The following is a 22017-nucleotide window of genomic DNA, read 5'->3' as shown; positions in this document are numbered from 1 at the left end:
ACAGTTGGGATAAATGGAGGCATATTTGGCATTGGATCCCCCATGACGCCTGGCGGTGGAGCTGATGTTTGTCCATGATTTAGGGTGAACCCTGGAGGATGAGTAGGGTCTATATCTGTTTCAGAATCATTTTGTACCGCTTTTCCTTTGTTCATCAACAATTCCATAATTTTACTCATTTTTTCAATCAATTCTTCCTGTCCTTGTTCTATGCCCAGGACTCTACCTTCCAATTGTTCACTCATTTCTTTTGCCCTTCTCCTAGTATTGTATTGATGCGTGACAGTCTCAATGTTGCTTGCTCAGACAAATTCTGTGGCTAGGCACTGCAAACCAAAACTTTCCCTTTTTAGCATCGTGAATGCATGATTATGTAAGGCATGAATGTGTGAGTATCTAATGCATGACCATGAGATGTAATAAATGTTGGTGCATGGATGTAACTAGTGCAATTACACATACAAATAGGGATATGAACATGCATGTGACCTATCGTGCATGATTATGTGTGAAATTATGCATGAATGCATGGATGCAATGTAACTTAACTAACTACTTTGTTAGCATTCTAGGAAAAGTCCCACTAATGAGAGATTTCAAGATTAAGACAATCACAATTTCAATTCGATTCTTCTCTCAATCATTCTTTTCTTTGATGACGGTCCATGGACCTCAGATTCTATGAGGGGTCAAATTATGATCTGTGGTTGGGGTTGACCCAGGTTAGTCAACCCACTGGATTTGTTCAATGCGGGCTTGTGGACTTTAGGGTGCACTTGGGCCTCAAGTATATTAAAATATGGGCTTCAATATATTTCATGATGGGATCAGGCCCTAGTTTTAAAAAGACTTGGGCTTGGCTTGCTTAGAAATTATTGGCCTGGATTTTCTCGAGTAATAGGGCTGAAGCCCATTTATGGAAATCTGGATTTGACCCATTTTGAAGATCAGGCCTGGGCCGAGTTTTTACTTGGGAAAAGGTTGGGCCTATACTTGTTATTTCTCAAAAAATTGGGCCCGAGTTATTTGAAAAGGGTTGGGCCGGCCCATATTTTAAAATGCTTGGGCCAAGTGCTTCATTTTTTGAAAGGATGGGCCTTGGTCTCATTATTGGGCTTTTTCAGAATACTAACTAAGTAGTATGTATGTCTAAATGTATGTCAAATGCATGATATAATACAAAGTATTTCACAACATATATACAACACACTATACATGGAGAAGAATGTGGCTCCTGCCCCAACCCAGGGTAGGTACGTATATATAGGGTCGTTCATGGCTCTATCCTAGTTAGGGAAGACTATATACAAGTATGTGTGGGTAAGCTCTAATCCCTATATACAATGGTTCCCAATCTAACCTCCATCCTTACCCAAAAGGGGTTTGGACAAAGTTTAAATCGAGTGGAGTAGTTCGCGGGTCCCCACAAGCCCTGCCACGTAGGGACAAACGCTATTACACTCCTATCTAATCCTAGTAAGGAAAGCTCGGGTATAGAGCGTGAGAGTGTGTGAATTTAAATTTAACCTAATCCTACTATCCCCACATTTATTCACATGCTATAAACAATATGGAAACAAGATATCTACCATTAATACATATATTCAAAAGATAAGGAAACACAATATATGCAATTAATATGTTTATTCAAAAAAAATTTGGAAGCAAAAAATAAGGAAACAAAGTATTTACGATTAGTATATACAATATCTATAATTAATATGCTTATTCACAATATTTGGCAACAAAATATCTATAATTAATGTTCAGCAAATTAGGAAACAAAATATTTTTAATTAATTGAGGTGATTTACAAACTATGGAAGTAAAATATCTACAATTAATCAAAATTATTTACAAATTACAATATTTACAAAATAAGGAGTAATTAAAAGATTTATTAAATTTAAACTTGGGATAATTTCTAATTAATTAATGGCTCGACTCTCTAAGTCCCCAGCGGAGTCGCCAAGCTGTCGCGGCGTCCTGGGAGCGCGTGTGCCCCGGGCGGAGAAATTAAAATCATTTTAATATTTTCATAGAAAAACATGGAATGTCGGAGTCGCCACTAACCTTTAGTGCGGTTAGAACACATGATTACTACCTCGTTAGGGGTAGAATCGGTCTACATTACCAGAGTTAGGGTCGGGAGTTCGGTTATGCGAGGGGAAGGTACGAGCACCCCCTACGCGCCCGTTCTTGCGAACGGTGCCTAATTAATTTGAAATTATCCCTAAGTTAATCTAATAAGTTTTTAAATTACTCCTTTTTATGAATTTATAAATTCATGTGAAAAATAAATAAATAAATAAAATAGTAAATAAAATAAATATAATATGTACATATATATTCCCTCAGAGTTTAGGGTACGTGATGCCCGAAGGCTCATACCCCCGCAATAAAATCATAGGGATAAAAAATCAAAAATAATTTACAAAAATAGCTCCCAGATTTATTTTCAAAATTTATAGATTTTCATAAATAATTCAAAATATTTACCAAAATTCCATAGGAGATTTCAATACATGATAATAGGATAAAAAAACTAAGATATTAAACTACCACAATACATATAATAAGCAATAAAATACCATATACTATATATATGAAGATATTAAAGATACTAAAACAAAATAATACCATATATATTAGAATACTAAAATACATATATATATATATATATATATATATATATGTATATATATGTGTGTGTGTGTGTATACACTAATAATACAAAATATAATAATAATAATAATATAGAATAAAATGCTAAACTTAATATAATACTAAAATATGTCAATATTCTTAATATGAACGTGTAATCTAAGGATACTAAATATAACAACATACTTAATATAACATTATACTCATATACACCATGTAACAATATAACAATATACACTATAGGAATATTCGCTACAACAATAACAATATAACAATACGACAATAATATAACAACCTAACAATATATATAAATATATACAATATGGAAATAATTAAAGAAACAAATCAATCCTACAAGTAAAATGTAAACTATACAATATGGAAACATAGAAAAACCTAAAATTGAAACACAATAATAATATGAAAATATGTAAGCTAACATACAATAGAATGTGCATGAATATGTAAATAATTATATAAGGCAATCACGATAATAATACAAATATACAAACTATACAAAAAAGGAATGTGCATTCAAAATAATATAAATATACAAATAAACATATAAGGCAATAACAATATACTAAAAATAGTGATAACAATATTAATAATGATAAGAATAAACAATAGTGATAATAATACTAATATTAACAATAATAATAAAAAATACCTTAATGATAACAATAATAATAATAAATAACGATAATAGTAATAAGAATAATATTAACAGTCATAATAATAAATATTGTTAACTAATAATATACATATTTTACTAATAGGGTTTTTAGCTTAATATTAACACGCTGTCAAAGATATGCAACACACATATACCAACAATTAATTAAAGAAACAAATCAAACTTAAAATTAACGTATGGAAACCAATGAAAAGGGTAAGAAAATAATTGAACTTATGGAAACAAGTTATCGTCAAAATTAATGTGTACCTATTCAATATGGCAACCAAAAACAATACACAACCATGAATTTACAATTATTCAACGTAAAATAAATACAATAATAACCAAGACACACTAAAACACACACAACAATGAATATGGCCTAAACCCTAAACACTAACACAGAAATAATATGGATTTCCTAAAATTAGAAAGAAGAAAAATTCTGCCATAAAAGGCAAATTGATATCAAATCTATATAATTTATATATAACTTAAATAAATGTTGCTACAAAAGGAAGAAAAATCCTGCAAAAGAAACAAATTGATGTGAGATATATACGTATAAAAAAAAACAAGGGCAATTAAATATACCACAATCTATAATAATAATAATAATAATAATAATAATAATAATAATAATAACATACAAGTATTAGAGTAATAATAACAACAACGTAATCAAATATATATACATATACAGATTGTGTGTGCTGGTGTGTGTGGTGTGCGTGTACAGGAGACGGCAGCGGGTACTTACAGAGGAGGGGGGTACAGCCGGGACTGAGAGGATGATGGCCGGAAATCTAGAGCAGAGAGGACTGGGTGGTTCGGGTTGCTGTGCAGCAGAGCAGAGATGCTCGGCTGGTGTCTCGTTGGAGGCTTGCTGGAGTGGTGCTTGCAGGAACTGCTGCTGGAGAAGAGCTACGGTGGTGGCTCGGTGGCTGGAACAAATTGCCGCTGCTGCTGCGTAGGTCTCGGATGGTTGCAGCGGCAGCAGTTGCAGACACGGCAACAGAGATGGGGCTGTGAGTGGCCGGCGGGAAGCTGGCCTGGGCTGGGTGTGGCGTGGATGGTGTTGTTGCTGGAGTTTCTGGAGAGGAGGAGAACGGTTCGCCGGCGAGATGGAGATGAGAGGAGTGGGTCATGTTCTCCGGGAAGACGAAGAGGGGGTAGAACAAGACAGGGTTTTTTCTTTTGGCATGCTGCTTGTGTGTGTGCGCAGTGCCTTCTGCGTTCGCAGCGCCCCCCCCATTCCACAGCCGTGCTCCAAGCCTTTTTAAAGGCTTTTTCTAAAACCCTAATACATTAAATAATAATGAAAATAAATAATAATAATAATAATAATAATAATAATAATAATAATAATAATAATAATAATAATAATAATAATAGTAATCCTAAAGATAAAAATACTAATAATAATAATATTAATAATAAAAATTAAAAATAATATTAATAATAATGAAAATAATAAATAATAATAATAATAAACAACAAAAATAGAAGTAAAAATAAAAATAAAAGTAATAATAATAATACTAATGAAAAATAATAATAATAATAATAATAAACATAATAATAATAATACTAATTAATAATAATAATAATAAGGATAAATGAAATAATAAAAATACTACTAATAATAATAAAATAATAATAATAATAGTAATAAACATATTGGGCCTGGGTAAAAATGGGGTGTCTACAACGTATAGTAGGTTGAAGTAAATTTAATTTAAATTGTGATTCAAAACATCAAAAAATTAATTTGTATTTTCCGCTAGTTCAGCAAAGTTGTTGTTATGCACCTCCAGATTGTGGGTCAAACTTAGCAAATAGCTACTGTAATTGGAGTGAAGGCAATGCAAACTTCTGTTATGGCTGCGAAAATAGTCGAACAACCTTTCTGTTAAACTTGGTTGATGGACGTTTGAAATTTTCTATTATTATTGTTGCAAAAGTATTATACTTGTTTGTTTGTCTTTATTTTGGTTGCTTGGCCTTCAAATGTTAATTTAATTGTCTCCCCTAATGTTGAGAGTGGTGTCAATGAATAATATTTTCATATTATAGTTTTTTTTTTTTTTTTAAATTACAATTAAAGAAGATAAAATTGTAACCAATGAATTTTAGTTTTGAAATTTTAAAATTGTAAAAAATATAAGAACTTTGGATTGGCATTTTGAAATATATATATACAAAATTTATTATTGAAATAATAACCATCATATATATATAATGTTGATCGTGCAACAATTCACTATTTTATTCAATTCCAGATATGTATAAAAATTTGTTAGTGAAGTAATAACCATCATATATAATGCTGAACGTGCAACAATGCACCATTTTATTCATTGCCATATTACAAATTCAATACGCATTGTTAAAAACACTATGAAAAGATATCCCACTTTGGATGTGATTGTAAGCTCTCGCTAAACACTCGTGTCAATGCCCCGCTAGTCAAATAAACAAATAGATATAACATTACAAATATGTAACAAATAAACTATCGGTTCCAGTCATCAAATTGCACGATACGAAGAGCACGACCACAGGAGCCACTTGGGAGCATTAATATGTGGCATTTTTCATCTGATATCATAGTCGAGTCCATACCACACACCAGATGGGCCACAACAATCTTCCTATAAATAAGCAAGCAAAAATAACATTAGAAATGTGTTCCCATGTGTACAAATTTTTTGTTGTTTCCAAATAAATATAATAACACATCTTAGAACAAAAAAATTAAAAGAAATAATTGGAACTCATAGTACGACTTTAAGTAGGGTTCAAAAAGAAAAATGGCTAACCAGTATTTTATTGAGGAACTGTCGAGAGAATGGGGGAATCACATTGTCATTAGAGAACACACAAAGTTGTTTGATGCATAAAACAACATAACTGAGCGACAGAGATATTGCATTATGCATCAAACAACTTCGCGTTTGCTCTAATGATGATGTGATTCCCCTATCCACTCAACAACTTCTCAATAAAGTACTAGTTACCCATTTTTCTTTTTGGGCCTTACTTAAAGTCATACTATGATTTCCAATTAATTCTTTTAATTTTTTTTTTTAGATGTGTTATTCATTTTACTTTAAAATAACAAACAATTTGGCACATATGGGTACACATTTCTCATGTTATTTTTGTGCTTTTATTTTTAGGAGGAGTGTTGTTGCCCATGTAGTATGTACGGTATGGACTCCACAACGATGTCAAATAGATAATGCCACAACTTAACGCTCCCAAGTGGCTCCGGTGGTCATGCCCTTCGTGTCGTGAAAGTTGATGATTGGCAGCGATAGTCCCTTTGTTTCATATTTATAATGCTATATCTGTTTGTTTATTTGACTAGCGGAGCATTGACATGAGTGTTCAGAGAGAGCTTACAATTACATCCAAAGTGGGAAATCTTTTTTTCACTAATTTTAATAATAAATTTATTTACCTCAATTCTAGCATTATAGATTTAATATATATTTTTTTAAAAGATAACATATGACTGCCAATATATTCCAGCATTGCCTCTATATGTTTTAATGTTTAAATTATAACATATAATCGGTTGAAGTAAATTTAATTTAAATTGTGTTTCAAAACATCAAATAATTAATTTGTATTTTCTGCTAGTTCTATGAAGTTGTTGTTTGCACCCCCAGGTTGTGGGTCGGACTCAACAAATAGCTACTGTAGCTGGAGTGAAGGCATTGCGAACTTCTGTTATGGCTGCGAAAGTTGTCAAACAGCCATCCTGTTGAACTTGATTGATGGACTTTTCAAATTTTCTATTATTATTGTTGCAAAAGTATAATACTTGTGTGTTTATCTTTATTTTGGTTGCTTAGACTTCAAACATTAATTTGATTGTCTCCCCGAATGTAGACGATGGTGTCAATGAATAATATTTTCATATTATATTTAAAAAAAAATAAAATGAGAGAGATAAAATTGTTACAAATTAATTGTTAGTTTTGAAATTTTAAAATTCTAAAAAATCTAAAAACTTTGGATTTGCATTTTGAATTATATATAAAAAAATTTGTTATTGAAATAACATGAGGTACTTTTTTGTGTTTCAAATCTTACAGGAAGGCCGGAAATTAATCCAACAACACTTAGAAGGAGTAAACTTACTCCAAAGAGTAAACTTAGGATGAATATAAATTTCTCACATACTATAGATGAGCTTGTTCGGAGGTCTCGAGTGATTATAAATGCGAAAGGAAAATTTTTTGTCGCGTTGAAGGCATAAAATGCCTTCCAACTCTCACTACGAAAAGATATCTCACATCCGATGTGATTGTAAGCTCTCATTAAACACTCATGTCATTGCTCTGGTAGTCAAATAAACAAATAGATACAACATTACAAATATGTAGCAAATGAACTATCGATTCCATTCATCAACTTGTTGGACACGAAGAGCACGACCACATGAGCCACTTGGGAGTGTTAATATGTGGCATTCTCCATCTAACATCATTATTGAGTCCATACCACACACAAGATGGGGGACAATAGTGTTCCTTTAAATAAATGTGAAAAAAAAAACATATGAAATGTGTACCCATATGTACCAAACCGTTTGTTGTTTTCAAATAAAAAGAATAAGACATCTTAAAAAAAACAAATTAAAAGAAATAATTGGAAATCATAGTACGACTTTAAGTGGGGTTCAAAAAGAAAAATGACTAACTAATATTTTATTGAGCTGTCGAGAGATTAGGGGAATCACGTCGTCGGTGGAGAAAACGCGAAGTTGTTTGATGCATAAAGTAACATCACCGAGTGATAGAGATCACATCGTCGTTAGAGCAAACAGTTGTTTGATGCATAAAGCAACATCACCGAGCGATAGAGATGCTGCATTATTCATCAAAGAACTTCGTGTTTGCTCTAATGACGACTGGATTCCCATATTTTCTCGACAGCTCCTCAATAAAATACGTGGTTAGCCATTTTTCTTTTTGAACCCTACTTAAAGTCGTACTATGATTTCCAATTAGTTATTTTAATTTGTTTGTTCTAAGATGTGTTATTCATTTTATTTGAAAATAACAAACAATTTGGTACATACAGGTACACATTTCTAATGTTATTTTTGCGCGTTTATTTTTAGGAATACTGTTGTCACCCATTTGGTATTTGTGGTATGTACTCGACAATAATGTCAGACAAAAAATGCCATAACTTAACGCTCCCATGTGGCTCTTATGGTCATGCTCTTTGTGTTGTGCAAGCTGATGATTGGCAACGATAGTCCCTTTATTGCATATTTGTAATGCTATATTTGTTTGTTTATTTGACTAACGAAGCATTGACACGAGTGTTCAGTGAGAGCTTACAATCACATCCAAAGTGGGGTATCTTTTTGCTGTGTTTTTAATGACAAATTTATTTACCTCATTTCGAGCATCATAGATTTAATACTTTTTTAAAAGATAACATATGCTTGCCAATAGTTTCCAACATTGCCTCTATATGTTTTAATGTGCAAATTATAACGTATAGTAGGTTGACGAAAATTTAATTTAAATTGTGATTCAAAACATTAAAAATTAATTTGTATTTTCCGCTAGTTCAGCGAAGTTGTTGTTATGCACCTCCAGATTGTGGGTCCAACTTAGCAGATAGCTACTGTAATTGGAGTGAAGGCAATGCAAACTTCTGTTATGGCTGCGAAAGTGGTCGAACAGCCTTTCTGTTAAACTTGGTTGATGGACGTTTGAAATTTTCTATTATTATGGTTGCAAATGTATTATACTTGTTTGTTTGTCTTTATTTTGGTTGCTTGGCCTTCAAATGTTAATTTCATTGTCTCCCCTAATGTTGAGAGTGGTGTCAATGAATAATATTTTCATATTATAGTTTTTTTTTTAAAATTACAATTAAAGAAGATAAAATTGTAACTAATGAATTTTAGTTCTAAAATTTTAAAATTGTAAAAAATATAAGAACTTTGGATTGGCATTTCGAAATATATATAAAAAATTTATTATTGAAATAATAACCATCGTATATATATAATGTTGATCGTGCAACAATTCACTATTTTATTCAATTCCAGATATGTATAAAAATTTGTTAGTGAAGTAATAACCATCATATATAATGTAGAACATGCAACAATGCACCATTTTATTCATTGCCAAATTACAAATTCAATACATATTGTTAAAAACACTATGAAAAGATATCTCACTTTGGATGTGATTGTAAGCTGTTGCTAAACACTCGTGTCAATGCCCCGGTAGTCAAATAAAAAAATAGATATAACATTACAAATATGTAACAAATAGACTTTCGGTTCTAGTCATCAAATTGCACAACACGAAGAGCACAACCATAGGAGCCACTTGGGAGTGTTAATATGTGGCATTTTTCATTTGATATCATTGTCGAGTCCATACCACACACCAGATGGGCGACAACAGTCTTCCAATAAATAAACAAGCAAAAATAACATTAGAAATGTGTTCCCATATGTACCAAACTGTTTTTTGTTTCCAAATAAATATAATAACACATCTTAGAACAAAAAAATTAAAAGTAATAATTGGAAATCATAGTACGACTTTAAGTAGGGTTCAAAAAGAAAAATGGCTAACCAATATTTTATTGAGGAACTATCGAGAGAATGGGGGAATCACATCGTCGTTAGAGAACACACGAAGTTGTTTGATGCATAAAACAACATAACCAAGCAACAGAGATATTGCATTATGCATCAAACAACTTCACGTTTGCTCTAATGACAACGTGATTCCCCTATCCACTCGACTGCTTCTTAATAAAGTACTGGTTAGCCATTTTTCTTTTTGAGCCTTACTTAAAGTCGTACTATGATTTCCAATTAATTCTTTTAAATTTTTTTTTTAAGATGTGTTATTCATTTTACTTTAAAATGACAAACAATTTGGCACATATGGGTACACATTTCTCATGTTATTTTTGTGCTTTTATTTTCAGGAGGAGTGTTGTCACCCATCTAGTATGTACGGTATGGAATCCACAATGATGTCAGACAGATAATGCCACAACTTAACGCTCCCAAGTGACTCCTGTGGTCATGCCCTTCATGTCGTGAAAGTTGATGATTGGTAGCGATAGTCCCTTTGTTTCATATTTATAATGCTATATCTGTTTGTTTATTTGACTAGCGGAGCATTGACACGAGTGTTCAATGAGAGCTTACAATTACATCCAAAGTGGGATATCTTTTTTTCAGTAATTTTAATAATAAATTTATTTACTTCATTTCTAGCATTATCGATTTAATATTTTTTTTTTAAAAGATAACATATGACTACCAATATATTCCATCATTGCCTTTATATGTTTTAATGTTTAAATTAGAACAAATAATCGATTGAAGTAAATTTAATTTAAATTGTGATTCAAAACATCAAATAATTAATTTTGATTTTCTGCTAGTTCAGCGAAGTTGTTGTTTTGCACCCCCAAGTTGATGGTCGGACTCAACAAATAGCTACTGTAGTTGGAGTGAAGGCAATGCGAACTTCTGTTACGGCTATGAAAGCTGTCAAGCAGCCGTTCTGTTGAACTTGATTGATGGAATTTTCAAATTTTCTATTATTATTGTTGCAAAAGTATAATACTTGTGTGTTTATCTTTATTTTGGTTGCTTAGACTTCAAACGTTAATTTGATTGTCTCCCCGAATGTAGACGATGGTGTGAATGAATAATATTTTCATATTATATTTTTTAAAAAAAAAATTAAAGAGATAAAATTGTACAAATTAATTGTTAGTTTTGAAATTTTTAAATTCTAAAAAATCTAAAAACTTTGGATTTGCATTTTGAAATATATATAAAAAATTTTGTTATTGAAATAACATGAGGTACTTTTTTTGTGTTTCAATCTTACAGGAAGGCCATAAATTAATCCAAGAACACTTAGAAGGAGTAAACTTACTCCAAAAAGTAAACTTAGGATGAATATAAATTTCTCACATACTATAGATGAGCTTGTTTGGAGGCCTCGAGTGATTATAAATGCAGAAAGAAAAATGCTCATCCAATGGAAGGCATAAAATACCTTCCGACTCTCACTACGAAATTATATCTCACTTCGGATGTGATTGTAAGCTCTCGTTAAACACTTATGTCCTTGCTTTGGTAGTCAAATAAACAAACAGATACAACATTACAAATATTTAGCAAATGAATTATCGATTCCATTCATCAACTTGTTGGACACGAAGAGCACGACCACATGAGCCACTTGGGGGCATTATTATGTGACAGTCTCCATCTGACATCATTATCGAGTCCATACCACACACAAGATGGGGGACAACAATTTTCCTTTAAATAAATGTGAAAAAAAAACATAAGAAATGTGTACCCATGTGTACCAAACCATTTGTTGTTTTCAAATAAAAAGAATAACATATCTTTAAACAAACAAATTAAAAGAAATAATTGGAAATCATAGTACGACTTTAAGTGGCGTTGAAGAAAGAACTTACCTTTCGGTGAAATAGGTGAAGCAGAACGAACTGAGAATCAGATGCTTAGCTAGCAAACAGGCATTGAAGAAAGATCTTACCTTTCAGGGAAACAGGAAAAATCCTTTATCGCCAGAACCGAATGACGAATCTGTGTGAGGAAGCCTCTGGCATCGTTTACTATGTGCCTCCGTTGCTAGACTCGACACTGAAAGGCGAAGCACTTTGTGCTTGGTTCGAGTCTACGAATATGTGCGAGGCGCCTCCGTTGCCGGACCCAATTGAGAGAGGAACGACGATTCCTCGTGAGCAAAGCTATTGTGCGAGATTTTGACTTGAGAAAGACGAGCTATGACTTTCCTCCAGGATGTAGTGGCAGTGTTGCTCGTCGGGGAGCGTTTTTGCCTCCGGTGTTGGTAGCCATCGACTCTGGCATTGCTGCGAGGTGGGTTAGGGAAAATACGAAGTGGTGACGGTGAATTTGCATGAGCGACATATGGTGATGGTAGACATAGGTCTATGGGACTGCAGGTTTGGTTTTTTTTATTTTTTATTTATTATTTTTATTTGCTTTTTGGTGGTCAATATGGAAAACAAGTAATTTTTTTTAGACATGATTGAGCCATCATCGGTAGCTGTTACCGGAGGGTTGAGGGGAGGTGTCGATGCTAGTATACAGGAGACAGGGAGTGGTTTGGGGGATGTTAAGGTTGAAAAGGGGGAAGGTTTTTCTAAGGGAAAATCATTTGCGGAAGCCTTGAAGAGGCCAATTCCATCTTCAAAATTCAAAATCCCATTGAGGAAACCGGAACTAATTAATGGGGAATTAGGTTTTGTTTTCTCAGATGTGGAGATGGAAAAGGCTGTGGAGGATCTGGAGTTTGCATTGGTGGTTAAATTTATTTCTGCAAAGCCGTCTATCGATGTCCTTCGGAGGCATATTATCCAATCCTGGGGCCTCTCCGAAGTTCCCATGATAAGTTTTATGGATAACTACCATGTTCTGTTGCATTTGGTAAACAAAAAGGACTACATTCATGCATGGGCATGAGAAGGAAGATGGGTGGTAGGGTTCCAATTTCGACTTTTTAACTGGTCCGTGAATTTTGATGTGAACAAGGAGCCATCAATCGCACCTCAATGGATTTTCTTACCAGGTCTGCCTTTACATTTGTATAAAATGGACTGTTTATAGAGTTTCGCCACTTGATTTGGTAGATTCTTGGGAACGGATAATGCCACGTTATATAGAACACGAGCCACGGGTGCGAGATTATGTGTTGAAGTGGATTTGCAGAAAGATCCTGTGGAGGGTTTTCTGTTGGTGGTAGGACAAAAACAGAATTGACAAAGGGTAATATATGAGAAGAGGGGTTTCTATTGTAACAAATGTTGTAGGCAAGGTCACACTGAAGTAGTATACCAGTTTGGAGTTAAGCCTAAGGATAAAAAACAGGTAGGTATGAGGAAGGAGGTAGATGGGATGGTTTGGAAAGAAGTGGGTAGGAAAGAGAATATGATAGTTGAAGAGGAAGGTCCTATTTTAAAGAGTCAGGAACAATGGGTAGAGAAGAAGAAGAATTGAAACGTGAATGGTTCGTCGAAGGTGATTGAGAAAAATAAAGAAACTGTGAATGAAGTTAATAATGTGGGTACTAAAAAAGTGGCAGAAGTTAATTTAGTAGAGAAGAATAGTGGAGAGAAAGTTGATCGTTGTAAAGACCATAAGTCAGGGGTGGTAGGGGTGCAGGTAGAACTGAGAGATTGTTCTAGGTCTGTTCAGGAAATCAAAGTTGTTTATGAAGGGGGGAGGGGAAAAGTTGAAAAGGATAAGGATGGAGAGTTGATTTTAGTGGAGAAGGTGGATGAGAGAGAGGGGGAAGTGGAGGGTGGAGTGTGGAGGGATAATTATGATGTGTTATCTGAGGGAGATTTGGAGATTTGCATTGATACTCAAAAAGAATATTATTCTAATCCAGGTAATGTGACAGTGGGTGAATCGGAAGGAAGAAATAAAGATGATGGATAAGTGAGAAAGTCTAAGAGGTCTAAGGCAGTACCTCAAAAGTTGAACCTATGATTGACAAAATTATGTTTTGGAATATAAGAGGGTTGGGCACGTCGAAGAGAAGATTGAAACAAATTGTGAAGGATCAGATAGTTTCGATTTTGGTAGTCTTAGAACCTTTTCAAGATATAGAAAAGATACGAAGGTGGGCGATGTATTTGCAATTTACTAACTTTTGCTCTAATGTAGAGGAAGGTGAGAATATTTGGTTGTTCTAGAAAGATGATGTTCAAGTGGATTGGGTGGGTACCTTAAATCAATGTGTGACAATTTTTTTAATAGAGGATAGAGACTCCCTGCTTCTTACTTTTGTATATGCTAAATGTTATCATATTGAAAGAAGAGATTTATGGGATCAGCTTCAGGGGATGTCGAGTGTTGATGTGGCTTGGGTTGTTATGGAAGATTTTAATGTAATTCGGTCAGATGAGGAAATGGTGGGAGGTAGACCTCGCTTGGGTTCGTCTATGGCTGAGTTCAATGGTTGTATTAATAGTTATGGGTTATTGGACCTCAAACTCGAAGGAAGTCAATTTTCATGGTGTAACGGCCAACAAGGTTTGAGAAGAAGTTGGGTGAAACTGGACAGGGTGCTGATTAATAATGCTTTTTCTATAAAATATGGTGAAGCTAAGACTTCTTTGATGAAAAGAAATACTTTAGATCATTCTCCTATCTTATTACAATTGTGTGCGAGTATGGAGAGGTATGGGCCAGCACCTTTTAGGTTTCAGAACATTTGGACGTCATATGGAGATTTTTTGGAAATGATTGAATCATCTTTGAGAGAACACATTGTGGCGGATTTAGGATTGTGTAAATTGGCGGGTAAATTTAAAAGGCTAAAACAAAGGTTTAGGGTGTGGAATAAACAGACTTTCGGTCATGTTGGTAGTTTTATTTGATAGTTGGAGGAAAGGGTGGAAAAATATGAGAATTTACTACAAACAGAATACTCAGAATTAGTTGAAGAAGAGCTCCTTGTTTCTAAGGCTGAATTGGAGGTTTGGTATAGAAGGGAAGAGGCTAGATTAGCACAACAAGCAAAGATGAAATGGTTGATAGATGGGGATCAGAATTCAAATTTTTTCCATGCTGTGATTACGCAAAAAATATGAAATTCTTGTGTAAATTCAATGACGCTTCTTGATGGTTCGGTGTTGGAAAATATGCAGATGGTCCATGATGAGGCTGTGAAGTATTTTGAGCAATTCTTGGGGAAAAATAGTTCAATGCAAAGGTCAAACCTGGAAGATATCATCCATTCAGTAGTTTCTGAGGAGTCTATAGGTCAGCTGAGGGAAGAACCGACTGAGGAGGAGGTTTATGAAGCTGTTTCGTCTATTTATGTGAATAGTAGCCCGGGACCGGATGGGTTTGGGTCTTCTTTCTATATTACCTATTGGAAGATTATTAAAAATGATGTGATGGATGCGGTGAGAGAATTCTTCAGAGGTGATATGTTGCCTCGGTATTTTTGTTCCTCTTACATAGTGCTTATTCCTAAGGTAAAGGATCCTCAGTCTTTTGATAAATTTCGGCCAATAAGCCTTTGTAACATAATCTATAAAATTTTCTCCAAAATCTTGTTGGTAAGCTTTCGTTGGTGATGGGTGATTAATATCTTTAGAATAAGGTGCTTTTGTGAAAGGGAGGAGTATTTTTGAGAATATAACGCTTACTCAAGAGATGACAAAATTATTACATAGGTGAGTGAGAGGAGGTAATATAATGCTAAAGCTTGATATGAGCAAAGCGTATGATCGAGTGGAGTGGCAGGTGGTAGATCAGATTTTTCAAGCTCTTGGTTGTCCAAATTGGTTTTGTAAGTTGATTCAGAATTGTATTTCCAATCCATGGTTTTCTGTCATGATGCATGGCACTTATAGAGGTTTCTTCAAGTTAAAAAGAGGCTTGAGGCAAGGGGACCCGTTGTCGCTGTATATTTTCATCATCTTGAAAAAAATTCTTTCTAAATTAATTCAAAAAAAGTTGTCTGAGAAGCGAATTTTACCATTTGCACACCCGTTTGGTGCACCTATTATATTGTATTTAATGTACGCAGATGATGTTGTTATTTTTGCTAATGCTGGAAAAAAATCTATTAGTCAGTTAATGGAGGTGATTAAGGAGTATGAAAACTGGACTAGTCAAAGGGTGAATAAAGATAAATCAATTATTTTTTTCTCAAACAAGTTGGGTGTTCAGAGGAAAGGAGAAATTCTTCAAGAGATTGGTTTTATTGAGGGTAAATTTCCTTTTACGTATTTGGATGTGCCAATATTGGATGGTAAATTGAAAGGTTGTCATTTTGACCCTTTAATCCAAAAAATCAGTAAGAGAGTTAAGGGCTGAAAAAGTAGACTATTGTCTCAAGGAGGTCGTCTTTTTTTGTTGAGACATGTTCTTTCAAGTATGTCATTGCATCTGTTAGATGTTCTAAATGTACTGAAACTGGTGATTAAAAAGATACAAGGTATGTTTGCTTCTTTTTTCTAGGGATTTAAGGATGGAAAAGAAAAAAATGAAATGGAGGGCTTGGAAGAAATTGTGTGTTCTTATGGAGGAGAGGGGGGGGGGGAGGGCATAGGAGTAAGGGACATTTCGGACGTCCAACGGTCTTTGTTAACGAAGTTTGGTTGACATTTATTAATGCAAAATTCTTTATGGGCTAGATTTTTTAAAACTAAATATGTGAAAGGAGGACATATTGCTCTTTGCAAATCGCATGGATCAGATTCTTCCTTTTAGAGGAAAGTTTTGTAGGGTATGCCTGAACTGTTAAGTAAATCTAAATGGAAGGTTAGAGAAGGAGATGTAAAATTGTGGTATGATAAGTTTCTAGATTCGGGACCTTTGTCTGCAGATTGTCCAAATGGTGCACAATCTCATATCATATTAAAAGATTTGGTTATCAATAATGCATGGGATGTGGAAAATTTGCAAAGGATTCTGGGGTTTAGTAAAGCAAATGAAGTAATGGAAAAGGTGGGAAATCTTATAAATTCTTCGGACTCTGTTATGGCTCCTAGAAAACGATGGTTGCTTTAATACAAAATCCACATGGGATGTTATCAGAGTTAAAGCTCCAAAATTTGATTGGGTTAAGTGGGTTTGGAACAAATGGTTACCGAAGAAAATTTCTATCTGTATGTGGAAGGCTGCTTTTAAGTGCCTAAGTGTTGATGAAAAGGTGAGAAGGGTGGGGGTTTCACTTGTTTCGGTGTGTAATTGTTGTGAGATGAGGCAATTAGAAGATTTGGAGCATTTTTTAAATAAAGAGACCTTGCTTTTGAGGTTTGGAGGAAGGTTTCGGTAGAGGTAGGTGTTCCTTTCCTTAGGCAACAAAGTTGGAAAGAAAGAGTCCAAATGTGGTTTAATAGGGCTTCCAGGTTCTCTCAACTGGGTTCATTGATGGGTTTGATTCCTTGTGTAGTAAATTTGAGGTTGTGGAGAAGGAGATGTGTGGCTAGAATGGGAGGAAAATTAGAGAGTAGTACCGATTTGTGGCTCTCCATTAAGTATTGGGTGGGGGTTTTGAGTAGGAAGATGACAGAAATAGTTCAGTTAAAGGATGCTGATTTTCGGGTATTGCAGAATCTGGAAGTGCAATTTGTGTTAAAAGAATTAAAACTATGCAAAGTGTGAGATGGCTAAAACCGAGGCAAGGGAGGTTGAAACTAAATCTGGATGGGAGTAGCCTAGGGAACCCAGGGCTGGCAGGTGGTGGTGGCATCCTTAGAGACCATAAAGGTTCTTTTGTGATTGGTTTTTCAAAATATTTTGGTTCTTGTTAAAATAATGAAGCTGAATTGAGAGCTGTGTTGGAGGGAATAAAGATTTGCAAACATGTGGGCCATACATGTATAGATATTGAATGTGATTCGAATATTGTAGTTAATTGGATAAGAGCCAGGAAGTGCTCCTTGTGATATTTGTGGGATTTTTGGGAGCAGCTTATTGGTTTACTGGAGGGAGTAGATTTTTCGATAAATCATTGGTATAGAGAAGGGAACAAAGTCGCAGATGCCTTGGCTCGACAAGGTGCTATGGGGAGGAATAGTTTGTTTACAAATAGTAGTCAACTCCCTAGAGTTAACAATGGCTTGTATAAATTGGAGAAGATGGGTATGACTTATATGAGGTATGTTTAGCTGATTTCCTTTTGGTTTTAGCTTATGCTTTATGTTGTTTATCTTTTATTTTGTTTTGTTGCGTGAGGTTTGTTTTGTAGGTCCTGTTTTGTTTTGTTTTGTTTGGACTTGTAACCCGATTTTTGGTTGGATGTTGGTATTGTTCTTTGGGAGGTTTTTAATGTGTTTTCTTTTGTTATCTCCCATTGAATGTCTTGTAACCACGGTATTCCTCTGCCAAAAGTGAGGGGTTATCAATAAATAAATGGAGGTGCCGCCCCTCTTTCAAAAAAAAAAAAAAGACTTTAAGTGGGGTTCAAAAAGAAAAAATGGCTAACTAATATTTTATTGAGGAGCTGTCGAGAGATTGGGGGAATCACGTCAGCGTTAGAGAAAACGTGAAGTTGTTTGTTGCATAAAGTAATATCACCGAGTGACAGAGATCACGTCGTCGTCAGAGCAAACATGAAATTGTTTGATGCATAAAGCAACATCACCAAGCGACAGAGATGCTGCGTTATGCATAAAAGAACTTCGTGTTTGCTCTAATGATGACGTGATTCCCATATTTTCTCGACAGGTCCTCAATAAAATATGTGGTTAGCCATTTTTCTTTTCATAGTACTACTTAAAGTCGTACTATTATTTCCAATTAGTTCTTTTAATTTGTTTGTTCTACGATGTGTTATTCATTTTATTTGAAAATAACAAACAATTTGGTACATACAGGTACACATTTCGTATGTTATTTTTGCGTGTTTATTTTTAGGAAGACTGTTGTCGCCCCTCTGGTATTTGTGGTATGTACTCGACAATAATGTCAAACAAAAAATGCCACAACTTAACGCTCCCATGTGGCTCTTGTGGTCATGCTCTTTGTGTTGTGCAAGTTGATGAATGGCAACGATAGTCTCTTTGTTGCATATTTGTAATGCTATATTTGTTTGTATATTTGACTAATGGAGCATTGACACGAGTGTTCAGTGAGAGCTTACAATTACGTCTTTTTGCTGTGTTTTTAATGACAAATTTATTTACCTCATTTCGAGCATCATAGATTTAATACCTTTTTAAAAGATAACATATGCTTGCCAATAGTTTCCAGAATTGCCTCTATATGTTTTAATGTGTAAATTATAACGTATAGTAGGTTGAAGTAAATTTAAATTTAAATTGTGATTCAAAACATCAAAAAATTAATTTGTATTTTCTGCTAGTTCAGCGAAGTTGTTATTATGCACCTCCAGATTGTGGGTCAAACTTAGCAGATAGCTACTGTAATTGGAGTGAAGGCAATACAAACTTCTGTTATCGCTGCGAAAGTGGTCGAACAACTTTTCTGTTAAACTTGGTTGGTGGACGTTTGAAATTTTCTATTATTATTGTTGCAAAAGTATTATACTTGTTTGTTTGTCTTTATTTTGGTTGCTTGGCCTTCAAATGTTAATTTAATTGTCTCTCCTAATGTAGAGAGTGGTGTCAATGAATAATATTTTCATATTATAGTTTTTTTTTTTTTAAATTACAATTAAAGAAGATAAAATTGTAACCAATGAATTTTAGTTTTGAAATTTTAAAATTGTAAAAAATATAAGAACTTTGGATTGGCATTTTCAAATATATATAAAAAATTTATTATTGAAATAATAACCATTATATATATATATATATATATATATATATATATAATGTTGATCGTGCAACAATTCACTATTTTATTCAATTCCAGATATGTAAAAAAATTTGTTAGTGAAGTAATAACCATCATATATAATGTTGAACGTGCAACAATGCACCATTTTATTCATTGCCAAATTACAAATTCTATACATATACTTAAAAACACCATGAAAAGATATCCCACTTTGGATGTGATTGTACACTCTCGCTAAACACTTGTTTCAATGCCTCGGTAATCAAATAAACAAATAGATATAACATTACAAATACGTAATGTCGAGTCCACTTGGGAGAATTAATATGTGGCATTTTTCATCTGATATCATTGTCGAGTCCATACCACACACCAGATGGGCGACAACAATCTTCCTATAAATAAACAAGCAAAAATAACATCAGAAATGTGTTCCCATATGTACCAAACTGTTTGTTGTTTCCAAAGAAATATAATAACACATCTTAGAACAAAAAAATTAAAAGAAATAATTGGAAATCATAGTACGACTTTAAGTAGGGTTCAAAAAGAAAAATGGCTAACCAGTATTTTATTGAAGAACTGTCGAGAGAATGGGGGAATCACATCGTCATTAGAGAACACACGAAGTTGTTTGATGCATAAAAAAACATAATCGAGCGATAGAGATATTGCATTATGCATCAAACAACTTTGCGTTTGCTCGAATGACGACGTGATTCCCCTATCCACTCGACAGCTTCTCAATAAATTACTTGTTAGCCATTTTTCTTTTTGAGCCTTACTTAAAGTCGTACTATGATTTCCAATTAATTCTTTTAATTTTTTTTTAAGATGTGTTATTCATTTTACTTTAAAAGAACAAACAATTTGGCACATATGGGTACACATTTCTCATGTCATTTTTGTGCTTTTATTTTTAGGAGGAGTGTTGTCGCCCCTCTAGTATGTACAGTATGGACTCCACAACGATGTCAGACAGATAATGCCATAACTTAACACTCCCAAGTGGCTCCTATGGTTATGCCCTTCGTGTCGTGAAAGTTGATGATTGGCAGCGATAGTCCCTTTGTTTCTTATTTATAATGCTATATCTGTTTGTTTATTTGACTAGCGGAGCATTGACACGAGTGTTCAGTGAGAGCTTACAGTTACATCCAGAGTGGGATATTTTTTTTTCAGTAATTTTAGTAATAAATTTATTTACCTCATTTCTAGCATTATAGATTTAATATTTTCTTTATAAAAAAAATAACATATGACTGCCAATATATTCCAACATTGCCTCTATATGTTTTAATGTTTAAATTATAACATATAATCGGTTGAAGTAAATTTAATTTAAATTGTGATTCAAAACATCAAATAATTAATTTGTATTTTCTGCTAGTTCAGCGAAGTTGTTATTTTACACCCCTAGGTTGTGGGTCGGACTCAACAAATAGCTACTATAGTTGGAGTGAAGGCTGTCGCTACGTCTCAGAGTGTGTGCCCCCCAGGGTGGCGAAATAAAATTATGCTTTAAATTTCTCAAGAAAAGCAAGGAATATTAGAGTCACCACTAACCTTTTAGTGTGGTTAGAACACATGCTTACTATCCCGTTAAGGATAGAATGGGTCTACGTTACCAGAGCTGAGGTTGGGAGTTCGGTTACGCGAGGGGAAGGTATGAGCACCCCCTACGTGCCCGTTCTTACGAATGGTACCTAATTAATTTGGAATTATCCCTAAGTTAATTTAAAAAGTCTTTAAAATTACTCCCTATTAGTGGATTTACAAATATATATGCAAAATAAATAAATAAATCATACAAAAATATATGTACTATATATATTCCCTCATAACTAAAGGTACGTGAAGCTTGAAAGCTCATACCCTCGCATTAAAATCATAGAGATATACACACGTGAAAATAAATAATAATAAAAACAAATACCCTAATACGCAATACAAAATATAAATATACAAAAAATACTAAACACGTTTAATATTAGTAATACTATTAAAACACAAACAATAATAATAACACTAAAACAATATAATAACAACCTTATACTGATAATATTATATTAATAATATAATGCAATACTATAATATTAGCATATAATATCATAATAACACCATACTAACATACGTAATAAAACTACAAAATAACATGACAATATAATAATAGTAAATAATACATAATAAAATATCATAACAATAAAAACCCAAAACTCAAGATAAGTATAAACATGATGCTATGACTTAAAAAAACTTAACTCAATATCATAAACACATTAAAGATCCCATTAATAATAATATATGATAGTAATATAAAAACCTGTTA

The sequence above is a fragment of the Malania oleifera genome, chromosome 8 (genome assembly GCF_029873635.1).
Source record: "Malania oleifera isolate guangnan ecotype guangnan chromosome 8, ASM2987363v1, whole genome shotgun sequence".
Lineage (NCBI taxonomy): Eukaryota > Viridiplantae > Streptophyta > Magnoliopsida > Santalales > Ximeniaceae > Malania > Malania oleifera.
The sequence above is the reverse complement of the archived record's forward strand: the minus strand, read 5'-3'. Positions refer to the sequence as shown.